This window comes from Pongo pygmaeus, chromosome 2 (genome assembly GCF_028885625.2).
Source record: "Pongo pygmaeus isolate AG05252 chromosome 2, NHGRI_mPonPyg2-v2.0_pri, whole genome shotgun sequence".
Taxonomy (NCBI): domain Eukaryota; kingdom Metazoa; phylum Chordata; class Mammalia; order Primates; family Hominidae; genus Pongo; species Pongo pygmaeus.
In genome coordinates, this window is record NC_085930.1 from 116,136,319 (window position 1) to 116,163,508 (window position 27,190).

Here is a 27,190-nt window from a genome sequence, read left to right on the forward strand (position 1 = left end):
AAGGCCAACAGCATCATTTGGATTTTATGATTGTATTCACTCAATGCCCCGCCAGGATTCCTTTTATACTCAAGAAAACTCAAACAATTAACTGAGGCTCAAGGCATTCCCACCCAAGAAAGAAACTGGAAGTGGGGCAGAAAGGCTGAAGGGCTCGGCCATATGTAACTAGCAAACACGGGAATCCCCAATCATCCCACAGGGTGGTGTAATGGCTGTACCACAGGAAGGAAATGACTTCTGTGGATGTGGCCCTCATCTTTCTGTTCTTCCCAGCCCCACTGACCACCTGCGCCACATCAGAAGAACAGAGCCCAAGGACTGGACGACCCCAAGGATGGGTCCTGATGGGAAGGGATCAGCCTGTGTCAGACTGGACCACATGGTGTCCTAGCCGCACATGGCTCTGAATGAGCAAGGTGACTTGATTCTACCATTTCTGTTTCACTCTATTTTCATTTTTTAAAACAAGAATTGTGGTTGGAGGTGAAGTGTGGTGGCTCATGCCTGTAATCCCAGCACTTTGGGAGGCCAAGGTAGTTGGATCACTTGAGTTCGAGACCAGCCTGAGCAACATGGCGAAACCCCTGCCTCTGCAAAAAATGCAAAAAATTAGACAGGCATGGTGGTGTGCGCCTGTAGTCCCAAGTACTCGGGAGGCTGAGGGAGGATGGCTTGAGCCTGGGAGGCGGAGGTTGCAGTGAGCCGAGATTGCACCACTGCATTCCAGCCTGGGCGACAGAGCCAGATCCTGTCTCAAAAACACATTATGGTTGGGACCTCCATGCTTGGCTGTGGCAGGCACAGCATGCCTGTCATGCTCCATGGAGTCTTCCCCCTCACTCTCTTCCCACCTCAACCTCTCCATCAGGACTTTTCTAAGCAAAAAGTGAGCCCAGGGGGAACGTTTCCTGACCACCCACCTCACGCTATTGTAACTGAAATCCTTCATAACAAAATGAAGATCCCAACATTGACATATAAATTATTCATCAAAAGCCTGGCTTTCTCTTATTAAAGAAAAAATATATCAAGACTCCTCATTCACAGGAAGTGCATCGGCAGGAAAGTTACGAGTGTTTCTATTAAAAGGCTGCTTCAGGCCAAAGCCAAATTCATCCTTTTCTCCTCTCAGCTCCCCTAGCCCTGTGTGCCCAGCTGCAAGAAGACGCTGGCCCACATCTTGTCATTACCAGCTGTGTCCTCCCTGGAGGATGACGCCCTTGAGGACAAGGACGGTGACCTGTTTACCCCTGTGTCCCTGGAGACCAGCAGCATCCAGGGAAGAATTAAAGCCACCTGAAGCTCCACTGGCTCCAGGCTGCTGGCCAGTGAGCTTTCCCGGGGGTATGGCCGAGCCCTTCATGGCTTCTTCTGAGAATCATCAGTTCCAAAAGCATCCTTTTACTTGACTCTGGGTTTTCTTTCTTGAGACTGATTTTCAGAAAGTCTAAAATTAGCCCCCCTAAAACTCAATTATGAAAACCTTGACCTATTATCAGAATAATAAATGTTTTGAGTTGTAATGGCTTGTTTCCACAGTGCTCAAAGCATTTTGCAGGTAGCCCCATTTTTCGCAAGCAGATACTCCAGGGTAGATGATGCACAGCCATGCAGCCATGCATCCGTAGCCATCCTTTTTCACCTGGGTCACTGTCTCCCTTCTACCAGGATGACCTGGGCACTCAACAAAACAGCCAAAGACTAAGAGAATTGAGTACTGATTCCCCAGTCAACACAAATTGGGCTTGGGTCCTGTCTCAGTGCTCTCTGCTTATAACACCTTGGGCAGAGCTGCTTTCCTTTCTTGGCCTCAGTTTCTTCGTGGGTATATGACAGCACACACTTCACAGGGCTGTGGTGAGGACTAGCAGAGACAACTTGAATAAAGAGGTTAGAATGGTGCCTGGGTATAGTCAGCACTCAGTAAACACTAGTTGCCATCATTGATGTTATTTTTGTGACTCTCACTACCTTTATTTACCCTTAAATAGGAGACAGCAGAGAAAGTCAAAGTTACACAGCAGCCTGAACAAAACACTAGTAGGTGAGGCCTGGTGGAATATGCTGTTAAATGCCCGCTGAAGGTCAACCAGTGATCTGGGACTCCTCCTCCCTGCAGCACTCTGCAGCCCCCAAACCAGCAAACAGGACAATCTAGAATCTGCTACTGCCAAGCAGGAATGCCCTAGGATGAGTGGCACCAGCAGCACAGGGCACAGGTACCTTGGGGTAAGAAGCATCTGTGGCCATATAAGCTTCCTCACCACCAAGATACTCACCAACGGACATCATTTTATCATCAAATACTGAAACGCAACTGTGTATAGCTGCTCCCACCCTATTACCCTTGACTCAAGGGGCCTTCAGCAAAGCTGCTTCCAAGGAAATATACTCTGTACACAGACGAAAAAGACCCTTGAAAGCAATTCCAGGGCAGGGTCTTCTGGAAGGTTCTGAGAATGAGTTCCAGGTCCAGAAGTCTGGGTGAAGTCATTCTGATCCTGCTGGAGCCCCAATCCCAATATGGACCTGCTCTCCCAGGGTGACCTCAGACCTTCACCACCTGGAAGGGTTGAGCACAGCCCCACCCAGAGAAACCCCTCTTCCACGAAGAAGGAACACAGCTGTGGCGCCTGTGACCTTAAGTGGTTTGCATAGTCAATATTCCCCACTCTGACAGGAAATGGCTGTGAAACGGCAAGGAACTTTCCAAAGGCTCAATAAGAAATCAACTGTGGGGCTAAAAGGAGACAATGCAGGAAGTTTAGGAAAAGGTAACCACATCCCAGTGGGAGTTCAACAGCTTTATAGCTTATTGGTTGAAACCATAAGTTTTAATTTCAGATTGGATCTTAATGTAACTATCCTTGGCTGCAAGACCTGCATGAATATGGAATAACAGGAAAGAATAATAGGAAAAAAAATCAACAAAGGTGACTCTTGGGACTGATATTTTATTACACCACACTTGATCCTAACCCAAAGGTCAGAAAGCAATAGGATTTTACTCTCTACTTAACCTGGAGCTTCTCCAACCATTATTTAAAGTTGGACGTTCTGAAGATATGAAGCTGATTCAAAAATAAAAGAGGTTTATTTTGGTGGGGAGTGGCAAATAAAAAGGAAATACACTATTAACAGTCTTAAAAGAAATATCTACCCTATGAAGAATATCAGAACCAAAAATAAACTTCACATAAATGTAAAATAAACTTTTACAACCAATCTTCTCCTGGTGTGGATTTTTTTCTTCCTATCCGACTTAAACATAAGCAAGACAGGACATCGACTGGGATGAACTTTTCCCTTTTTAGATAGTATATGGAACTTTTAAGGCCTGAGCTAAATATAAATAAATCTTTAAAAGGTCAAATTTTCAACAGGATAAGAATATAATATGGAGTCCTATGATTCCCATGTGAAGTGATTATCCAGAAGAGCCACTAGATTGGTGCCCTGCTCATTCTGCCTAGCTCAGAGATAGATGGAATATTTGTGGGGTGAATGCATGACCCAGCATCCCTTGTCCTTGTCCACCCCTGCCACTGTGTCCACACTGACCTAAGCCTCTACTCAGGATCTTCACAGGTGGCTCCCCGTACCTGGCACATATGGCTCATATTCTCTTCTTTCAATGTAAAAATATATTTCCTTCCTTGAAGCTACTGCTAGATCACAGAAGTGCCAGGCAACCGCACTCTCTCGGAAATCTCACTAGGAATCAGGTTGCCACGCTCTGAGGAAACCCAAGTCAGCCCAGGCAGAAAGACCACATTGAGAGGCCACACATAGGTGTTCTGGATGACAGCCCATCTGAGGTCCCTGTCCTAACCATGCACCTGTGGGACACATGGGCAAAGACACCCCAGGGGACTCTAGCTCCTGTGGTTGAATCTCCCCTGCTGAGGCCCCAAATATCATGGAACACTGAGTCTGAATAACTCACAGAATCCATGAGCAAAATAAAATGATTATTTCACAGCCCCAAGTTTTGGAGTCATTTGTTACAGAGCTAGAGTAACTGGGACATCATCTCTCAGTAAACAGAATCACAAATCTGAATGAGAACCCCAAGTGAAAAACCAGCCAGGTGTTTAAACACACTGGGAACAAGGTGGTCCCTGAAGCAGCAGATGAAGTTAAAATCCCAGCTCTGAGTGTTATGGCTCTTTTAGAGTTTGTCTAGCAGGTTTTCTGGTCTTTACCAGAAAAGTCTCCCCTGTCCCTCCACAAAAAAAAAAAAAAATCCCAGCTCTGTCATTAACTGCCTGTGGAGCCTGGGCCAGGTTCTTCCCTGAAGTCTCCACTGTACAAACTGTAAAATGGGACTAACAGAAGCTAATGAGACCACTTCAGGGGTTAAATGGGTCAGTTTAAGTGAAGTGTGAGGCCAGGTATGTAAGGTATTGTTATTAACATCACATGTGAGATCTTATCAAAGTCTATACATCTTCATTTTACAGACATGATTTATGACTCCATCATGCTTTTCAGGCTTATTGGAAAATGAGAGTGAGAGGTGATGATGAAAGCAGTAACAGGTAAAATATTAAATGAGGCTTAAAGAATTTTAGAACCGTACCATTTTCCTCCCTCCAGCTGATTTTCTCTAGAATGTACACTGTTAGCATCTACAAAACATAACCTTGAGTAGGTAGGAAAACTAAGGATTGTAGTCCTTAAAAAGCATATGCACAAATATCACACGTTACAGTATGAGACGTCTTTGGATGTCTCAGTCTTACAGTAAGAACTAAAATGTATTGCCTTCTATCTGTGACAGGTCCAATTCTAACCACATGAACTATATTATCTCATTTGGTCCTTACAGCAATCCTACTAAATAAGTTGTATTATCCCAACTTTATAGGTGAGGAAACTGAAGTGCAGGGAGGTCACATCACTGGCTTAGGATCACACAGTGATGATGTGACAAAACAAGGATTCCCAATCCAGGCATTCCAAAGCCAGGCCATGCTCTTAACCACCCCACAGTAAGGCCTTCTTGCGGTCATTTTCTTGAGGGTAAAATGTGAACTCCCATTCGGTTCATTTCCTATCTAATTGCTGGGAACTTAAAAAGTACTCTTAATAATAATCCTGCCACTCAAGCTCCCTCGAAGAAACAAAGGGAAAGACAGAAAAGACTTTCACCAGAACACAGGAAAAAAAACAATGTTTTCTGTTGTCTCTAACACACTTGGTGTGTGAATGTCACACGTCCATCCTCAGAGACCCCTGGGCATGTTTACAGGGCAGGATCCAGGAGGTGGCAGCTGAATGTTAATGGTCCATGTCACATGGCTTGGATTCTGCTGAAATCCTGAGACAAAACTCAACGGGCTACCAAAATAATTTACAAAATCCCCATGATGCCCACTAGCCCAGAATTCATACAGCAGACAGTTTAGTTCCCTCCTTTCTTTAACCAAAAATGCAGGGTCATAAGCGGTCTTTTGGAATTTCTGAGACTGAGGGCAGCAGAAGGGCAGGATGAATAAAGGATGACAGCTCCTCAGATGGTGAGACATGATGGACAAGGATTCCTCCCTTCCATGCTCCCCTGCCACCTTCCAGCCCCAAGCATCTCCTTGCCTTCCTAGTGCCTAGGAAAGCAGAAAGCAGATTCCCTCCCCAGGATCCAGACCTCCTTCGTGGTCTAGATTACTGTATCTCAGAGTGCGGTCCCAGGACCAGCAGCATCAATATCTCCAGAAAGTGCTTTGAAATGCACTCCTAGTCCCAACCCCAGACCCACTGAATCAGAAATGCTGGGGTGGGGCCCAGCAATTTGTGCTTTAGCAAGTCCTCCAGGTGATTCTGATCCCTGCAAAAGTTTAAGAACCACTGGTCTCAAATGAAAGCCACAGGCCTGAATGATGGGACCACAAGAGGGCTCTAGTTCATCTTGTCCAGCCCCACTTCCAGCTAATGTCCGGACAGAATGTCTGGCCTCTTGAATCACTTCCCACTCAATACCCACCCAAGAAGGCCCAGACTTTTTGTCCAATTGTCTTATCTTAATCATCATTTCATTCATTAAACATAAACCATGGGCAGCATGGGTGTAGTTTTGTGAGACTCTGAGCTTCCCATAAGTACAGCTCAGATTTTGCACACTCTCTCCATCTCTTGGACAACTAGTGTGTGATATGCTGCCTCCAGTAGATCTCCCTGCCCTGAGTTGGACCCTAGCCTGGGAACAACTCTGGGCATCCAGTATTGCTATGCAATCCCTCCTGCCCCCAAAAAGGGCCTCTGCTGAGATGCCTCCCATAAGGGACTATCCACTGGGCTTGTTCTTTTCTTCTAAATTACCACTCCTAAAGGGAAAGTTCCTTCTCAGAAAAAGTGGGTCATATGTTTCTGGCCTGATGGGCCTCAGTGTCTTAAGCAATTGGAGAATGGCAGGCTTAATTTATAAAAGGCCCACTGTTTCTGGATATATTCCTACCATGCAATATAAACAGCCTCATCTGAGCCCTGATTTAGATCACTGAATTTGGGCTTTTTATTTCTGTATGCCTCTCATCAGTAGGTTCTCATAACTTGGATTCTCATCCAGCTCTACTTCTGTACTATTTTTTCTAATGTTTTCTCACCTTTCTACTCCCTGCAGTTATTCTATCCCATTATTATTTCCCTTCTGCAGTTAAAAAGAAAAAGGATTAAAATAAGAGTCTCTGTATTTCTGGAAACTCTCACATGTCAAAGTTTGCAACGGTGAAAGGTGCAAATGTTCCCAGTGGTCCTCACCCAGGTCAAATACAGAAGTAGATCCTCCTCCTCTGGGAATCTCACACACTCCTTTATTAGATGAATAATGAAATACTCTCAAGTGAGTCTGATAGGTGAGACCAGTGGGCAACATACTGGAAAAGGAAGCCACCTGCTAGACACAGGCAACCCAAATCTATCCACTTCCAGCAATACCAAGCCTATCTGTTGTTCAAAATAAACCTATAAGACAACCTGGTCCCCAAACTCCTCTTTGCAATTAATGATGGCATTATTCCCCTACTCGTGTCCCAAAGGGTCCTACCCAGCTGAGATACAGTTCATGAATCTTTTGGACACTCAGTATTTAAGAATAGCAACAACCAGAATAACCCACAGGACTCTAAAGCTGTCCAGCAAAAGCTGCCAACCACTTGAGAGGGGCATCCTACTGGGTTTTTGCTGCATCCATGAGAAGTCAGCCAAGGCCAGGGGTGGCCAAATCCCAGGCAGAAATGCTGGGGCTCTGAGGGATCAAGGCAGCTGCTTTGGTGCATAGCAAAATCACTGACCAACCCTACCCATTTCAGGGGTGCTGGGCTCTCACAGTTGTATGATCTTCAGATAGTTTAAAACCTCCCACTAACATTATTCAATGTTATGCATTCTCAAGGCAGCTGCAGAAGTACATGTTGCCTATCCCTTAATTGAAAAGGAGGGACCAGAAGTCTTTCAGATTTTGGATTTTTTTCAGATTTTGAAATATCTCCATATAATAAAGAGATATTTTGAGGACAGGACTCAAGGATAAACTTCATATTCATTTATGTTTATATACACCTTCTACACATGGCCTATAAAGGTAATTTTATACAATATTTGAAATAATTTTGGGCATGAAATAAAGTTTTGACTGTGACTCATCACATGAGGTAAGGTGTAGAATTTCCACTTGTAGTGTCATGTCAGCACTCAAAAAGTTTCAGATTTTGGGACATTTCAGATTTCAGATTTTCAGATTAAGGATGCTCAATCTGTACCATCATTCTGTCAACAGCAAAGTAAGCTAGTGGCCAAGTCTAATTCAGCTTCATTCAGCTTCATGCTCTGCCATTACTTTGCACCCAGAGACCTACAGTCTTTCATATCAAGGTTTATCAATATCTCCTTTACATATAAAGGCCATGCCACAGGACCTTTGCATGTGCTATTTCCTATCCCTGGAATGTTCTCTCCTTCCCTCAACTCTACCCCCATGATATGGTTTGGCTGTGTCCCCACCGAAATCTCATCTTGAACTGTAGCTCCCACAATTCTCACTATCATGGGAGGGACCCAGTGGGAGGTAACTGAATCATGGGGACAGGTCTTTCCTGTGCTGTCCTCATGAGAGTGAATAAGTCTCATGTGATCTAATGGTTTTATAATGAGGAGTTCCCCAGCACAAGTTCTCTCTCTTGCCTGCTGCCATCCATGTAAGACGTGTCTTTGCTTTCTACCATGATTGTGAGGCCTCCCCAGCCACATGGAACTGTGAGTCCATTAAACCTCTTTTTCTTTATAATTTACCCAGTCTCAGTGTCTTTATCAGCAGTGTAAAAATAGACTAATACAGTAAATTGGTACCAGGAGTGGGGTATTGCTGTTTTTATCAGCAGTGTGAAAACGGACTAATACAGTAAATTGGTACCAGGAGGCAGGTATTGCTGTAAAGATATCTGAAAATGTGGAAGCAACTTTGAAATTGGGTAACAGGCAGAGGATGGAACAGTTTGGAGGGCTCAGAAGAAGACAGGAAAATGTGGGAAAGTTTGGAACTTCCTAGAGACTTGTTGAATGGCTTTGACCAAAATGCTGATAATGATAGGGACAATGAAATCTAGGCTGAGGTGGTCTCAGAGGGAGATGAGGAATTTGTTGGGAACTGGAGTAAAGGTGATTCTTGCTGTTTTAGCAAAGAGACTGGTGGCATTTTGCCCCTGCTCTAGAGGTTTGTGGAACTTTGAACTTGAGGGAGATGACTTAGGGTATCCGGTGGAAGAAATTTCTAAGCAGCAAAGCATTCAAGAGGTGACTTGGGTGCTGTTAAATTCATTCAGTTTTAAAAGGAAAATAGAATATTAAAGTTGGAAAATGTGTGGCCTGACAATGCAACAGAAAAGAAAAACCCATTTTCTGAGGAGAAATTCAAGCTGGCTGCAAAAACTTGCATAAGTACTGAGGAGCCAAATGTTAATCGTCATGACAATGGGGAAAATGTCTCCAGGGGATGTCAGAAGTCTTCATGGCAGCCCCTCCTATCACAGGCCTGGAGGCCTAGGAGGAAAAAATGGTTTCATGGGCCAGGCCTGGGGTCCCCCTGCTCTGTGCAGCCTAGGGACTTGGTGCCCTGTGTCCCAGCCACTCCAGCCATGGCTAAAAGGGGCCAAGGTACAGCTTGGGCTGTTGCTTCAGAGGGTACAAGCCCCAAGCCTTGGCAGCTTGCACAAAGTCAAGAATTAAGGTTTGGGAACCTCTGCCTAGATTTCAGAGGATGCATGGAAATGCCTGGATGCCCAGGCAGAAATCTGCTGCAGGGGTGGGGCCCTCACAGGGGCCCTCATAAAGAACTTCTGCTAGGACAGTGTGGAAGGGAAATGTGGGGTCAGAGCCTCCACACAGAATTCCTGCTGGGGCACCACATAGTGGAGCTGTGAGAAGATGGCCCCCGTCCTCCAGACCCTAGAATGGTAGATCCACCAACAGCTTGCGCCATGAACCTGGAAAAGCCACAGACGTTCAGTGCCAGCCAGCGAAAGCAGCCCGGTGGGGTGCTATACCCTGCAAAGCCACAGAGGCAGAGCTGCCCAAGTCCATGGGAGCCTATCTTTTGCATCAGCATGACCCAGATGCGAGACATGAAGTAAAAGGAGATCATTTTGGAGCTTTAAGATTTGACTTCCCCACTGGGTTTTGGACCTGCATGGGGCGTTTAGCCCTTAGTTTTGACCAATTTTTCCCATCTGGAATGAGTGTATTTACCTAATGCCTGCACCCCCATTGTATCTAGGAAGTAACTAACTTGCTTTTAATTTTGAAAGCTCATAGGTGGAAGGGACTTGCCTTGTCTCATATGAGACTTTGGACTGTGGACTTTTGAGTTAATGCTGAAATGAGTTAAGACTTTGGGGGATTGTTGGGAAGGCATGATTGGTTTTGGAATGTGATGAGATGATATTTGGAAGGGGCCAGGGGCGGAATGATATGGCTTGGCTGTGTCCCCACCCAAATCTCATCTTGAATTGTAGCTACCACAATTCTCACTGTCATCGGAGGGACCCAGTGGGAGGTAGTTGAATCGTGGGGATGGGTCTTTCCCATGCAGTTCTCGTGACAGTAAGTCTCATGAGATCTGATGGTTTTATAAAGAGGAGTTCCCCTGCACAAGTTCTCTCTCTTTGCCTGCTGCCATCCATGTAAGACGTGTCTTTCACTTTCTGCTATGATTGCAAGGTTTCCCCAGTCATGTGGAACTGTGAGTTCATTAAACCTCTTGTTGTTTATAATTTACCCAATCTCGGGTATGTCTTTATCAGCAGTGTGAAAACAGACTACACATCCAAAATCTTCATTAATCTAGCAGACTCCAGCCCCTTTTCTGTGGCCCAGCTACTCTCTCAAACTAATGAGAGCAGAGCCCAGGAAGGCGAGCATTTTGGCAACTATATCAACATGGAATGTCACATGACTCATAGTGTAATCAATGTCAGCCACAAACTCTAACAAAACAATTGATAGAATCACAGGATTTTTAAGGAATAAGACATTCAGGGAACATATGGTTCAAGTTCCCTCTCAGTGCTGGGGACAGGGATTCCATGGCTCTTGCTTAAATCTCTCTGGTGACAAGAAACTCACTATTTCATGAGACAGTCAATTCCAAAGAACAAGATGATCAGCCACAAGCCACAGGCAATGACCATATGAAATCGGTCCAGTTTAGATCTTTCTCCTCTGTAGCCAAGCTCTGCTGAAGACTGCAGCACACCCACCACAGGAGCCCCAGCACTTATCCCACCTGGCCTTGCCAAAGTGGGGCTAATGGTAGTTGAAAAATAGATTCCTAATCTTGAGCTGAGCACTCTTTTAAAAGAATGTATAGTATTAAACCAATAAGTTTCCTACTTTTGATAATGTACTATGTATATGTAAGATGTTATCATTGGGAAAAGCCGGGTAAAGGGTACCTGAATCTTCCCATAGAGTAGTTCCCCTCGTCCTCACAAGTTTTAAACTGCATGCTATTCTGAGTAGTGTGATGAAATCTCATGCCATACTGCCCAGGATGGGAATCACACCTTTGTCCAGCATATCCATGCTGTTACACTACTACCCATTAGTCCCTTAGTAGCTGTCTCGCTTATCAGATTGAAAAAACAGTAGATAAAGGGTTCAGAACTACCCACAGTTTCAGGCATCTACTAGGGGTCTTAGAATGTATTCCCAATGGATAAGGGGGGACTATTGTACTATTTTGACTTTTTATGAGTTATAACTTCTTATGAGTTATAACTTCTTATGAGTTTTAAACTATTTCAAGATTAAAAGTTATAGATACAGAGAGACAGAGACAATAGGAGCCAGGGTCACTGCCCTCAAGGCATGTGCTCATGGTGGAACTCTTGGGCATGGACATAGTGAGATTTTTCTGAGGTCTTTATCATCTATAAGAACTATCATACTAAAAGATATAACCAATTCCATTACCACTCAAGGGTCCCCAGTATTTCTGGCTAAGCAGTTCCCAATGTCACTCCCAACCCAGTCAGCAAGGGTTCCACACTGTGGTCCCTAGACCAGCAGCATCACCTGAGAATGTTACAAATGCAGATTCTTAAGGTCTACCTCAGAGATACAGAATCAGAATCTACAAGGAGTGAGCCTAGCAAACTGTTTGTGATGGGGCAGGCAGAGCAATATAAGATGTATCACTTTCACCATTTACAAGTGTCCAGTTCTATGGTATTAAGTACATTTTCATTATTCTGCAACCATCACCACCATCCACCTCCAGAATTTTTCATCTTCCCCACCTGAAATGCTGTACCCATCACCCATGATCTGTTTAAACAAGCCCTTCAGGTGATTCTATGCCACCCTAGTGTAAGAACCAGTCTACAATCACACGATGTAGGGGCATTGGCTGCATAGCATATAGGGCAATTATCTTTCTGTATCTTTGACCTCCGCAGCCTTGTCTTCTTACCCATTGCTTGTCTTGAGAACACAGAGTGATCAATTATTTGCCTGACCACTAACACCACCCCAGCCTAGGACAACACTATAGGAGGCATGTGTGCCTGCATCTGCCAACCTAGCTTTTAATCAGAAGCCAAGGTAACGCTCCAGGGTCCCTAAAAAAACAGGCAAGGGAAAGTAATGGACCCACACAAGAAGCATAAAGTATTTGCTAAACACCCTCTGCGGCGTTTCAGGTAAATGATCTCCATTAATCCTCATTACAATCCCATGCTGCCTCCATTTTACAGAAGAGGAAACTGGGAACCTGACGTAAGAAATGTGCTTCACGTCACCAGGCTGGCCATGCAGAAGTGGAAGTCATATTCCAGTTGGGTCCTCCCTCACTACAGGAGAGCTACAGGCCCTCAGGTCGGCAGTTACACTATACAGGACTTCAGAAGCCCAAGATCAGGCCCATGTTGTTCAAACCCTTTAACCTCACCTATGCTTTGAATCCCAACTCCCATTTCTACTCCTTTCCTAACGGTTGGTGTTTCAGAATGTCTGTTAATCCCATGGGTTTCTTTTAGCCCCTTTCTCCAGGTAGGGATGGTTGTGGCTGCAGTGGTGGATGACCCTGGCTGGGAGCTCTGCTCTGGGCTCCAAGGCTCTTCAGGGTAAGCTCCAGGGCTCAGCCCAGCATGATGTTTGCATACACAGGCATTCAACAGATGCCTGTTGAATTAAAGGGGCAAGTATATCCATCTTGATGATGTGTCACAATTTTTAAAAATACACCCACGTATGCAGTGGCTGCTTCCTTTGGTCATAGATTAGTAATAATTTAATGACAAGGGAGGAAGAGAAAGGATCACATTTTCTTCCATTAAGACCAGCAATCAATCAAGGCTGTTAAAAATCCAGCTAAATTTAGCATAAGATACGGGCTTTCAGAAAGTCTTCCATAGTGTAGGAGGCCACTAAAAATATAACAAAACAATTAAGTCACCACAGGATTAATGGAAGTTTATAAATGGTGAGGACCCCAGAGATCAGAACTAGGGCTTGCCATATCTTGAAACAGGTCTTATCGATGAGAAGGACCTAGAGAAAAATCTCTAGATATGAAACATCACTAAGTTCTTCCATTATTAAAACGTGAAGCTAAAGAAGAGTTTCTACATGAGTAGAGAGAAAAGGTATATGAAGGCATAAAGCCAAATTATTCATAGAAAACTAATCTATATCATAGCACCATTTCCTAAACCTCAGGAGAAAAAAGGTGTTCTGTGGTCAAGTACATTTGGGAAATGCCAAACAGTGCATCCTCCTTGTGTGCCTGGGCTTCTAAATCTCCATGAAGTCCTGCAATAAAAAGCCTGCGTTAAATCCAATTATGTTCCAAAATTCATTTGAACTCAGAATTTTGTTTTGTTTTTTGACATAAAAGTCGTTACTATCCTTTGAAAAAATGCTTTGCGAAATGCTGGTATGAAGAATAATATTCTTCATGTTGTCAAGTGATTTAAACAGGGATCTGGGTCTCATCAAGGAAGGACTGTCCCATAAAAATGATCAGCTGGAGCATTGCCGCTGCCACACAGGATGACAAAAACACCAAGGACTGAAATAAAAAGGTATGAGAAACCAAGCCACACCCAGTGTCTGCTGCCTACCAGGCAGGACTTCAGATGGGTGTGATGGAGTTACAAGGCAGCACCCAGGACCAACCTAACATCTGAGGGGACATAAATGGCTGTAACATTGACCCAGCAAAGCCACGGCTGGAATCTGTCCTCCAGAATTAATAGTTAGGTGCCCCAAGATGCTCACTGCAGCATGGTAGTGACAGGAGAAAATGAGAAAGAATTTAAAAATTCCATAACTGGGGATGAGTAGGAAAAATGCTGGCACATCCAGGATGGGGAGGTGGGATTATCCACCCATGGACACCTTTGCTCAGAGTTAAGCAAAGTGTGGGCTGAGTGCCAGCCAAATCAAATCTCCTGAGGAAGCCTGGTTAAAAATGTACTGCTTCAGTCCAAGATTTCATTAGGACAATCCAAAATTTAGGGGGTTGAGGGGAGTTGCTGGCTGCTGCCTCTGAAGCCAAGTTTAAAATGTAGGTAGGCAATCTCATGTGACCAAGTGTTTCCAGCTGACTATCAGGTTATATGATCTGAGAGGTATTAGTCTACTCATGATAACCATCAAACAGAATTGTTTTTCACAACTGTTTGAAACTATCCTGGACAACACACAAAAATTAACTCAAAATGGATCACTAATCTAAATGTAAAAGATAACACTGTAAACTTCTAGTAGAATATCTTGAGCATATGTTCATTTTGGAAATACTCCAGTTTCTCCTAACATTCAGTGAACATTTATTGGGCAATTAGTCAATGTCAATTACTCCGTGTGGTGCTGGGGATATGGAGACAAATGAGACAGTTCCTGATGCCAAGCATCTTAAAATATTTTGTGAGTTCTTTATGGCTTTATCATTAATAAAATTATCCCAAACCTCTTTGAATTCATGTATATTTCTTGCCAGACTACCTTGGTTGTAACCTAAGTTTCTGGACTGTTTGGCTCATTAATTAAACAAGCAAGGATACATCTGCCACATGCTAACATTTCTCCAACACAGCTGATGGAAAGAAGGGTATCATGCCCAGGGAAGTATAGGATGAAAGAGGAACAAATGTCAGATTCAGGAGAGCTATGGAATAAACATCACTTTTAAATCCAGACCAATATATAACTGCCAAAATGGCAGAAGAATCTAGCCAGCTGTTGCTCCAAGAGGTAGGATTATACTGACCAATTTGAGGAAACTGGCTAACAGGAGGGATGAAAACAACCACTGAACCTCCGTGCTGTGGGCATCTTCCCTACCACTGTTGCTGATGAGGAGCAAAACAAGGATTTGAATTTCTTCTTATTTTCCCTGATCTTTCGGGGCAGGGGGGAGGGGGCTGGTTAGAACAACTAAAGAGGAATAAAGGCATAAAACCAAAGAATATGGATAATTCAATAGTGGAATAAGTTCCAAAATGAACTAGTAACCCAAAGGAGCTCAGGATGCTGAGTCTGGAGGAAGTAGGCAGTGGGGATAGGGGACAGACAGACAGATGTCTGTAGGTCCTCAGGGGCAGAACTAGGAGGGGAGTGTGTGATTACATGGTGGTAGACTCTGGTTCAGAATAAGAAAGGGCTTTCAGGTTGCTGATGCCATCCAATGCTGGATGGGCTGCTGGACACAGCAGAGTCCGCCCACAACCAGAAGGCCAGAGCTAAGGGATGCCTGTCATGGCCCCCAGTGCCCCATTCGTGGCTGTCTGCTCTGAGAATAGAAGGAGACCCACCAGCAGAACAGCTGTAGGCAGAAGAGCAGAAGGATGGCCAGTGTTGCATTTCCCAGGCATTCTATACAGGTGGGGAGCATTATTTGTGGCACACAGGAAATTCTTATTCCCTGATTTCAACACAGGAAGCACAATAGTGCTTGCTTACTTCATCTACCTCTGCACCCTCCAAAGCCCTGAGAATAATAACAGGGCTGACAGATGAGTCCCTGGAAGGCTTGTACTCGAGCCTGTGGGTGAACTGTGGGCCACCTCTCCAGGCATGACCCCAGTAATTCTTACAGTGTCATAAAAAGCCATGCGGAAAGTTTGATCAGCACAAGGTCACCAGAAAAACTGTACTAAAATGCCAGCTGAAAGCAATGATGCTGACCTTGTCAGCAGCTGGGTGGCAAGCCCTGTGATCCCACCAGGCTTTCTGAAATGCTGGAAAGATTTTGCAGGCCGTCATCACCATGCTAATGGAGCTTGGGCTCTAGAAACCCCAGTTTAGGAAAGTCAGAACCATGCTTCTTAACTTTTCTAAGTGTGAAAGCAACCTTTATAATACCAAAATATTTACCAGAACCTCAGGTGATAAAAGGTATACTTTTACTTATTAGTTGATTAAGGAACTGCATATGTTTTATGAATTCACTCGGGCCTCCTTACGACAATCCCAAGGTCTCCCAAGAGATTAGGAGGTTTGACACTAGACCTGCACCATCTGATACGGTCATCACTACCCACGTGTGCCTAATGAGAACATAAAATGGGGCTAATATTCACACCAGACTTCAAAGCCCTAGTACAGAAAAGAAGGCAAATATTTAATTAACATTTTATTGATTTTATGTTGAAACAATAACATTTTGGCTATAATGGACTAAATAATATACATTCTTATGGGCTGAACTGTGTTCCCCCAAAATTCCTGTGTTAAAGTCCTAACTCCCAGTACCTCAGAATGGGGCCATATTTGGAGACTGGGCCTTTAAAGGGGTTGATTAAATTAAAACAAGGCCCTCAGGGTGTGCCCTAATCCAATCTGACTGGAGTCCTTAGAATAGGAGGAAATGTGGACACACAGAAACCCCAGAGATATGTGTACAGAGGAAAGACCATGCGGGGACACAGGGAAAAGGCAGTCATCTACAAGCCAAGAAGAGAGGCCTCAGGAGAAACCAAACCTGTGGACACCTGATCCTGGACTTCCAACCTCCAGAACTGTGGGCAAATACATTTCTGTTCATATAAACCACAAGTCTGTGGTCTTCATTATGGCAGCTCTAGCAAACTGATATATGTTATTGAAACTAGTTTTACCTGTTTAACTTTTTCAACGTGGCTACTAGAAAAAAAAGTGCTCATCATCACTGGTCATCAGAGAAATGCAAACCAAAACCACAATGAGATAGCATCTCATGCCAGTTAGAATGGTGATCATTAAAAAGTCAGGAAACAACAGATGCTGGAGAGGATGTGGAGAAATAGGAATGTTTTTACACTATTGGTGGGACTGTAAATTAGTTCAACCATTGTGGAAGACAGTGTGGCGATTCCTCAAGGACCTAGAACTAGAATTACCATTTGACCCAGCAATCCCATTACTGGGTATATACCCAAAGGATTATAAATCATGCTACTATAAAGACACCTGCACACGTATGTTTATTGCAGCACTCTTCACAAAGACTTGGAACCAACTCAAATGCCCATCAATGATAGACTGGATTAAGAAAATGTGGCACATATACACCATGGAATACTATGCAGCCATAAAAAAGGATGAGTTCATGTCCTTTGCAGGGACATGGATGAAGCTGGAAACCATCATTCTGAGCAAACTATCACAAGGACAAAAAACCAAACACCGCATGTTCTCACTCATAGGTGGGACTTGAACAATGACATCACTTGGACACAGGGCAGGGAACATCACACACCAGGGCCTGTTGGGGGGTGGCGGGCTGGGGGAGGGACAGCATTAGGAGAAATACCTAATGTAAATGATGAGTTGATGGCTGCAGCAAGCCAACATGGCACACGTATACCTTGTAACAAACCTGCACGTTGTGCACATGTACCCTAGAACTTAAAGTATAATTTAAAAAAAAAAGGAAATTTACAATTACAGATGTGACCACATTATATTTCTATCAGACAGTGCTGCTCTTGAGTTTCCACTGTAGGGACAACACCTCAATTCTGGGCAGAAGGAAGGGAGGCACCACTGCCTTGGGGCCCCCCTTCACCTAAATCAAGTGTCTCACTGCTTGCCACCAGGCCTCCCAGGGAGCCAGGGAGCTGCCTTTCAACACAAGGTAATGGCTCCTTGTGGTTTTCCTTAAAGGTTACACAGCCTTGAACCATTTCCTGAAATTGTTTGAGTCATTCCCTCATTCTTTCTGACATATTTTAAGTAAGCTGGACAGGCACGTGCAACAGAGTGTATCTGAGCCTCCAAAATTACCATCTGGCAGGTCTTTGTTATTAAACAAAGAATTAACTCACAAAAGGCTAACAAGAGGCAGCAAGGACACCTGCCTGGAAATTTCAGCTCAGTGGATTTACAGAGGACTCTTCCCATGCATTTGCAAATTTTTCAGTGGGCTGAGCTTAGCACTTTACAAGCAATGCCTCATTTTATCCTCACACCAACCCTTTGGGGTAAATATCTGACCCCTGCCCTTTCACATTAGATTTATACCCAAGGAGCGAGATTATCCAGAAAGCAATTCCTTATTAAATGACCTCAAAATGGTTTGTGTGTGTGTGTGTGTGTGTGTGTGTGTGTGTGTGTGTGTGTGTGTGTGTGTGTGTGTGTGTGTGTGTGCATTCACATAGTCTCATCCATCACTTTTCCAGATTCAGAAAAGTTTGATTTATTACAAGAGGGAAAAAATCTCTCCTTTCAAGTTCAATACGTTAACTCTTTACCCATCCTTAGAAATGGACAGCAATGAAGAAACAACGCTGGAACCTACTCCATCATTTATTTGATAAATAAAGTGTTTTGGGGGTCCTATTCCCAGGGTGACAGTGTTGAATGCCATAAGCTCCCTGCTTTAAAATAACCTATGCTCTGGTACAGAAGATGAAACGCAAATATCCAAGTAACACAAATACAGGCGGAAAGAAGGTGCTAAGACAGCTCAGATGTGAGGGAACTCAGCACCAGAAGGCCCACAGCCCACCCTAGGGAGAAGGGTGAGAGGAGGGTTAGCAGAGAGGAATTGCAGGTCAGGGTGGTGGAAAGTCAGCCCAGGGGAAAAAGCCTGGCAGCTGGCTCTGGAAACGGAGTACGTTTCACACAGGCAGAGCCAAAGCAAGGAGTCCGGAAGGCATGGGAATGCTGCACTTGCCAAGTCATAGTATTCAGAACGGATGTCCCAGCAGACTAGCTCCTGGGAGGCAGCGGTTATGGCTTACGAGTCTCCAACTGCCCAGGGCCCAGCACAGTGTCTGGCACACAATGAGCACTCAATAAATAGGGTGCCATCCAAATCGGAACACTTGAGAGTGAAATAGAGAACTATTAATGATTATGCTGGGACAACAGGCATAAACCAGAACTGTCCCAGGCACACCTGTACATAGGACACTGCATCACTGATGTGTGTGGAAACAGAAGTGAATTGAAAATAGAGAAGCAAGGGGTGGGAGGGACAAGTGTGGGAGTAGGCCAAGTAAGACAGTGCCCCGAATGCAGGCATGAAATAATCTGAGCTGTTGGAGGACAGGGCCCGGTCTTTTTAATCTTTGTTTCCGCTCCACCAGACATAGAGCTATGTACCCAACAGGTACTCGACACACGCTGGTGGGCTGAATGCATGGACCAGACTTCAAACTCTTCAGAAAAGGGTTAAGTGACAGTCATTGTTTAAACTGCAGAGGCCACAGACAGGCAGGGAAGATCAAACAGAAGCACGGAGAACCTCCAGTCCCCAGGACTCCTGCCTGCCCTGGACTCACTGACCCACACTGAGTCTTCCTCCCACCTCAGAGCATGGACACACGTGCACAGGGGCAGCTGAAAAGTGCAACCTCGTCCAGGAACAGGAGAAACCTAGCACCAATCCACCCAGAAACGGGCCATCCAGAATGGAGTTTTCTCTTTCTCAGACTAACTAGGTGATAATAATGAGAAAAGCCATCATCTTTTGCGTTCAAAGTCATAGAACTAGTTGGTTGCTGGATGGGATTCAAATCCAAGACTTGGCTGCTTACCAGCTGTGAGATCTTAAATAAATTAAATGCTCTAAATCTCAGATCCCTCAATGGTAAAATGAGATTTTATTTTATTTTTATATATGTAGATATAATTCTGATATAATTTTCTGTATATAATCATATATTAACATATGTAATTGTATTCTTTATAAGGACTTAATGTACATGTAAAACATGTAGCACATAGTAAATGCTCAATAAAAGATAGCTATTATTGTTATTGTTACAACTTAATTTCTTCTTTTTATTTATATAGCCCTTAATACATTTTTTTTAAAAGAAGTAACTCTCTGTCACCCTCTTCACACAAATCTCCTGGGATGCATGTGAATAAACTATTCATCCACCATTGGATGCACCATTGTTCCAGCTCCCATGAACTGGGGCTAGGGCTGTCTTGTAAAAAGACCCCCAGGCTATCTATTGATGGCTGCTTCGAAGGGGTGGGTTTCCTCAGCCTGGGAGTTTCCCTAGCTCTCTGCAGGTGACAGAATCCTTTCTGCCACACACAACATACTCACTACAATCAACAAATTCCCCATCTGCAAAACAGAAGTCACCAAGGAAGCTGGTGGCCCACAGTAACCTGTCGGGGAAGAAATATAGGAGGCCACCATTTTCTCACAAAATGCAGGAAGGACCCATGCAATTTCTAAGCTGGCTTCTCGTATTCTGTTTGCCCCAAGAAAGCAGACCCAAGAAAAGGAGAAGGAAAACCACTTTAAAATTTTCTGCTTAATAAGAGCTTGTACTTCAAGAGCTTCCTGGTCTCTGAGAAGGGGAAATAGATTTCTGACATAGCTGTGTCCAAAAACACTGCAGTGAAGTTTAAAAAAACTGCTGAAAAATCATGCTCAGTCAGTTGACTGCTGACAACACTGTCCTTCAAGCAATAGGCAGAGACTGCAGAAGAAATTATAGCCCACACCACCCTCCTCTAAGGGGCACCCCCTCCATTAACATACATCAGCGTGGGCTGGCGAGCTGCACAAGGTCACATAAAGTCAGTGCTGCTGACTCAAGCCTGGCTCCACATTGTTGATGAGGAGCACTCGCTCTCACGGTCAGTGTGAGGAGAGAGGCATCTGGCCCCTCTGAGGCCCACTTGCTTCTGATATCTGCATCAACTGCCAGCTGGTGGCTTTGTCCCTTTTCCCCTGTAACTTTTGGCATCTATGTCTTTGAGTTCCTTGCTTTGTGGTCTATGGACCAGCAGCACCAGTGTCACCAGGGAGCTTGCTAGAAATTCACCTCAGACCTGCTGTATCAGGATCTGCATTGAACAAGGTCCCAGGTGCTTCGTGTGCAAGCTAATGTGAGGAGACCTTGTCAACCAGCCCGTGAAGATGACTGAGAGGCTCTGGCTTGCTCTGGTCCAGGGAGAAAGAACATGCCAGCTCCGAGAGCTGCCTTACCATTTGCCCACTTCTCTTCCCACATTTCTTATTGGCTCCGTACTTTCTATTTTCTTTTCACCATCTGCTTCTAATCATTTTTTAATCCCCCAAAAAACTATGAAACGAGTCTTGACCCCTTCCAAATGCAGAAGCAGTTAGAAAGAGGACGAGATTTGCAGGGTAGAGCAGAAGGAAAAAGGGGTCCAGTGTTTACCAGACCCCTACTAAGAAGTCAGTATTCTGCTCCCCATTTCAGCTGAGGACACTGAAGCTCAGCAGTAAAGGTGAAGCAACTTGCCTGAGACCATGTGGTTGATCAGAGCGAGACCTGGTCCACCCTGGCCTGGCCCAGCCCCTGCCATGCTAAGCAGGAAGAGTGCTTCAGTTCATGTGCTTCACACATGTTGAGTTGAAAGGGAATCTTTCCACCCAGCACTAGCAAGAGCATCAGGAAGGAGGGCTTTTCTATGCTAAAAGGCAATACTGTAATATGTCTCAAAATTAAATGCCTTCCCTTTCCCACCAAGCAATATCACTTCCATCCTCTGCACTGCCACCTTTTATCTAGTTCTATGCCACTGAAAACAGAAAACATCACATCCAAGATGGTGACATCCTTTGAAGGACCCACTCAAGGTGAACCATCCAATCTTCTTCTGTTCTGTTTCCCCCATTGTATATGGAGCCTGTATGTGGATATAAACATTTGTGTGTAATTGTTCCAAAACACTAGAAGGAGAGATTATGTTCCATGGCACACTTGCAACTCAGGTTTTAATCAGCATGTCTAAGTACAATGTGAAACAGTCAAGATGACCTCAATCCATTATTTGTATTTCCATTTGGCTGTGTGGCTTGATCTGTGTGACTAGTGCCTTGAGAGGCTCCATGCTGTACTGTGGCAGGAGCTGTGAGTTGTCTGTCCAGTGTCTGTCCCTCTCCTTCTTAAAAATCAAACTTCAATATCTGCACTGTCCAACATGGTAGCCACTAGCCACATGTGTTATTTCAGTTTGAATTTATATTAATTAAAAGTATAGAAAAGTAAAAAGTTAATGCCTTATTGGCACTAGCCACATTTTAAGTGCTCACAGTCATATGTGGTCACTGGCCACCATATTGGACAGTGCTGATACGGAACATTTCCTTCATCACAGAAAGTTCTGTTGGAGAGCAAAACTCTATAGTGATAGGATTTATAAGATGTCTAGCTGGTACTTAGACATCTTCCAACCTCTTTTAAAATATGGATGGTCAATGCGTTATAAGCAGAAGTCACTGGAGGCTCTTTACAGGGGCCTCAGACCAGATTACAAAGAGCCCCTTTGCATGTCCCACTTCTTCCTGCATGAAAAACACATACAATGGCTGGAGCCCCACAGCCATTTTAGGGGTAGGAGGAAAAGATGCTCTTAGTGTTGGAGTGTCCACAGCTCAGCCCTTGGTCCCCCTCTCTTCTCTATCTCCCCTCACACCCTGGGTGATCTCATCAAATCTCCTGGCATTAAATACCGTCTGTCTGCTGGCAACTCCCAAATTGATACTTCTTACTCAGACTACTACTCAAACTGAAGACTCATACATACGCATACACACTTAAACATCTACCAGTGTGTCTAAAAACAAACTCCAGATCTTCCCCCTTTCAACCTGCTCACCTGCACCTTCAGTTGAAAACACCACCAGTGACAACTCCATCCTTTTAGGTACTCAGGCTGAAAACTTTGGAGTGACCCTTGATATCTTATTCCCTCACAACTGACAATCAAACCCTCAGGAAATGCTGTAGGAGCCCCCTTCAAAATGTATGCAGAATTTGACCACTTCTCACAATGTCACCACTATGGCCCCAGTGGAGCCACCGTCTTCCCTGGGTAACTCTCAGTCTTCTAACCCTGTTCCTGCTGCTCCCCTGCCTCCTACAGGCCTTCCCAACAGAGCCGCCAGCAGGGGCCTGTAAAAATGGAAGGCAGGCCAGGTCACCGCCCTGCCCAGATCCCTTGCACGCTCCCATCTCACTCTGAGTAAAGGCGAATCCTTCCCAAGGCCTAGGAAGCCCAAGATGACCCACTCACAACCATCACTGCCACTCTGACCTCTTCGCCCACACTGGCCTCCCTGCTCCTCCTCAGACACACCAGACACTCAGACACTGGTCTGAGCACCTCCTCCAGGAACCTGCTGTGCTAACTCCCCAGCCTCCTTCCAGGCTTTGCTCAAATCACACCTCGTCAGTGAGGTCACCCTGACCCCCGTAACCCCATGCCTGCAGTCCCAAACCCGCTTCAATGGGCTCTATTTTCTTTCTTTTTTTCCATAGCCTCATCGTCTTCTAATGCACCTTAATTTTCTTCTTTATTATATCTATTGTCTGTCTCCCCCTACTGGGATATAAACTCCCAGGGGGATAAGGATCCTTGTCTCTTCACAGCAGAGCTGAGGGCTCCCCAGCCTACGGCGTAGGAGGTATGCAATGCACATTTCCTGAATAAGTGAAAAGTCAGAGAACTGCATCCTTGAGTCACAGAACCAACATCAGCAACTTCTCTTCCTCTAGAAGAGAGAGAAATTATCTTGATGTGCTTAAGCCCCTGTCATGGGGTCTCGATTCCTGGAAGCTGAGTGGAATTCCTGTCCGATACCTCTGTGAAGACCAAAGATACTATGTTTTATTCTCAGACTGCAGTAAGAACTGGGAACTCCCTGCAGACACTATGGTACTCAAAGCCCTACTAATGACCCAAATGATCACCTTCCCCAGAGTTGAAACTCAACTGTGCTCCCAGGAGCAGAGGAGAGAGGTGGCGAGCAAGCTATCGTACTTTCATAATCACCTCTCTCAATGTCTAAAAGCTCCCTTTTGGGGATGGCAACTAACTTTGGAAAACCACTTTAAAGGAGGAGTTAAAAATACATACCTTCAGTGATGCTGGATGTATATGTTTTTAAATATATAGTACACAAATATTCTGTGGTATTCCTGCAGAAAATATACATCCTGAATCTAATCATGATGAAACAGACAAACTCAGGGAGGCCTTCTATAAAGTAACTGACCTGTACTCTTCAAAAATGTCAAGGACATGAAGGAGCAAGGCTGAGTGACCTTTCCAGACTAAAGAGACGTGACAGCCAAATGCAACAGTGCGGGATTTTCTTTTGCTACCAAGGACATGAAGATAACTGGTGATATTTGAGTGAGTTCTGCAGATAAGCTAACAGTAATGTATCACTTAATTTCCTTATTTCAATAATTGTGCTATGGTTACATAAAAGAATGTCCTTGTTCTGAGGAAATACCCCTGATGTTAGGGATAAGGGGGAATCACGTCTCCGACTTACTCTCCAACAGGTAAGAAGTATGAATAGATAGAAAATTACAAAGCAAATGACATTTAGGGAATCTGGGTGAAGAATTTACAGTATTTCTTTGTGCTATCCTAATGACTTTTTTGTAAGACTGCTATTATTTCAAAATAAAGATTTTTTTTTTTTGAGATGGAGTCTTGCTCGGTCTCCTAGGCTGGAGTGCAGTGGCACAATCTTGGCTCACTGCAACCTCCGCCTACCAGGTTCAAACAATTCTCCTGTCTCAGCCTCCAGAGTAGCTGGGATTACAGGCACCCACCACCATGCCCAGCTAATTTTTGTAATTTTAGTAGAAACGGGGTTTCACCATGTTGGCCAGGCTGGTCTTGAACTCCCGACCTCAGATGGTCTGCCTGCCTCAGCATCCCAAAGTGCTGGGATTACAGGCATGAGCCACCACACCTGGCCCAAAATAAAAATGTTTTACGTGAAAAACGTGTGTGTGTGTAACATACACAGAGAGCTGGAGTACATGCATGCACACACGCATATGCCCAAGAGAGAAAGAGAGCGTTATTTGTCAAAAGTTTGCTCAAGTCCAATACTTCCATAATTTTTTACGCCTACCCACTTAACTTCAGGCCAATCAAATATTTACTGAGAAAATGACTCTCATTAAAGAGTCTAAAAATATTCCCCTTCCAAAATGAGAAGAAAAGAGGCCATAATATTAATACTAATACGTTGACTAAAAATACTGATTTTCTCTAACAATATAGGCATGAATAAAATCTATACTTTTATAAAATAAGAAATAAATAATAATTTGCTGGTACAACCACAGAATATGTTAGTACCCTTATCCCATGCAATGAGGCTTCAGGGGCCAGGCTTCCTTTCTTTACAAGGGGTCATCTAAAACGGACTTAAGCACACATGACAGAGGAATAAGTGTGACAGTCTGAGACATGACGGACCCTCAGAAAACCTTAGCTGGCTCCGAATCTTTCCTCAAAACAGGAATTCTCTGCACCAACGCGTCACTGCCACCTTTACCCAGATCCAGCTGTAGCAATCTGCTTTTGCATCTGTGTCCTATCTTATTGTGACGCACAGCACGAAGGGAAGCTGGCTCCCCCACTTCCCCTGCTTGTGATTCCCACCCAAACACATGACTTTCATTATCAGTCTTGCCTTGAAAGCCACTCACTCCAGCCTCTGCAGCCAGCCCTGGATGCCCAGAGAGTTGGCCCATGGTCTTATGCCTTCACGAGAACATAGTGTGGCTGTGTCCACACGGCTCATCCGTCTTCATTCAGAGGCCCTCTTGGGCCTGTCACTTGGAGCTGGATGTGTCTCGGACACCAAAGCTCTATGTTGGAGGATAGAGATGGCAAGGGCTTCTTCCAAATCTGGAGTCTGTATGGCTGGGAGGTGGGGAGGTCTGGCGAGGCAGCTCTTTGGGATAGACTGAGGGACCAGCTACTACTCAGAGTGATTCCAAGGCCTGTTGCTCCTTGAGCCATGTGGATCCCACTTATTGGAACAGAGAATTCTCCAAGTGACCTTAGGAACGGATGCCTTGGGAATGGGTGGAGAAGACAAAGGAAAGAATAGTGACACAATTTGGGCCACCTTGATATGTTATTTCTGATTAAAGCAATGGATAAGAAAAGGGCAGGACCAGCCCTTAGGTCTCATATGATCAAGGCACAAAGCAAGAAAACCAAAGGTTGTTCACAGCTAGTTCACTCTGTACTAATTAGGACTAAATTCAGTTGCAGGAGGTAAGAAAACTTCCAGAGCTTAAACAGTCCTATGGGAGGTAATAACCCCCAGTCCCCTCCAAGCAAGCCCAACAGTCAGCAATTCGTGCGTCTTCAGAGTACGGAGAGGCTGCCGTGCGTCTTCAGAGTGCAGAGGGGCTGCCGAACAGAATCCCAAATGTGCATGGAATGAGGGTGAAGAATAAGATCTCAATAAATTTAAATGAAATCTTTTCCATTGTTTTAAATGGAAACAATTACACTATCCAATAAATCCAGTCAAAATACAGAGTACCTCTGAACCAATGTACAAACATAAAAGCTGTCGTCTGGTGGTTTAACTGACCCCACAAATTTACTTTCCTATTATTCATCAACTTAAAAAGCCACAGGAAACAAGAAAGAAAAAAGACTGATAATCAAACATCTGTGTATCAGGCATGACTTGAGTGATATGACCAACTTACTAACAAACATGCTAGAAGCCCAATACTCACCAGTATGCGATATACCCATGAAACAAACAAGCACCTGTACCTTGAGAATCTAAAATTAAAAACAACAATAACAACAAAAAAACCCTCAACATATTCAGTTGTGTGCTGGAGCTTGCTGCAGTGGGTTTCCAAAAGCCAACTGTTAAATTTTCAGAAAGTTTACGAGCCAGGGTTGTTAAACACAGCCATTATTAAAAGTTAAATTGAATAAACTTAAAAATAAGTAAATTATATTAAGATAAAGGTAATAAATACTGAACACTCATAACTTCCTAATTATTTTACCATACTTTACTATCATCTATGCTCTTAAAGATATTTAGAGCTATTGGAAATACTAAACAACTGTGTGCTATTGTGCATCTCTTCCTAACTCCACATTCAGTGATGTCTCATTGGTAGCTTGAAATCAGACATGATGAGAATATTTACACCAGGGAAATGTGCAAAATGCTAGAAAAGTCATGCCCCCTCTTTCCAAGAGCTAGTTGTTAAGCATTAGCAGCACATCACTGCTCTAGAACATAAACCCCCAAAAGCTGTCACCTGTGGGAGCCATATGCTTAACACAGAGAAGGTCCCAGGACTCTATTAGGAAGAGGCAGTGAAGTCTCTCACTAGTTTATGGCCTGAATCAGGTTACTTAACCTCTCTTTCTTCATGTAAAGCCTGTAGAAGAGTATCTGGCATATAATAAG

General features: G+C 44.2%; 1 protein-coding gene and 1 non-coding gene across 3 annotated transcripts in view; one reads left to right on the forward strand and one right to left on the reverse strand.

The window, feature by feature from the left end:
- Nucleotides 1-27,190, reverse strand: part of ITGA9 (integrin subunit alpha 9) — a 387,176-nt gene that overhangs the window by 258,982 nt on the left and 101,004 nt on the right. The window lies entirely within an intron of this gene.
- Nucleotides 4,159-4,221, forward strand: LOC129034387 (U7 small nuclear RNA). Its single transcript, XR_008501872.1, has one exon. It is a non-coding gene; the product is annotated as a U7 small nuclear RNA (small nuclear RNA).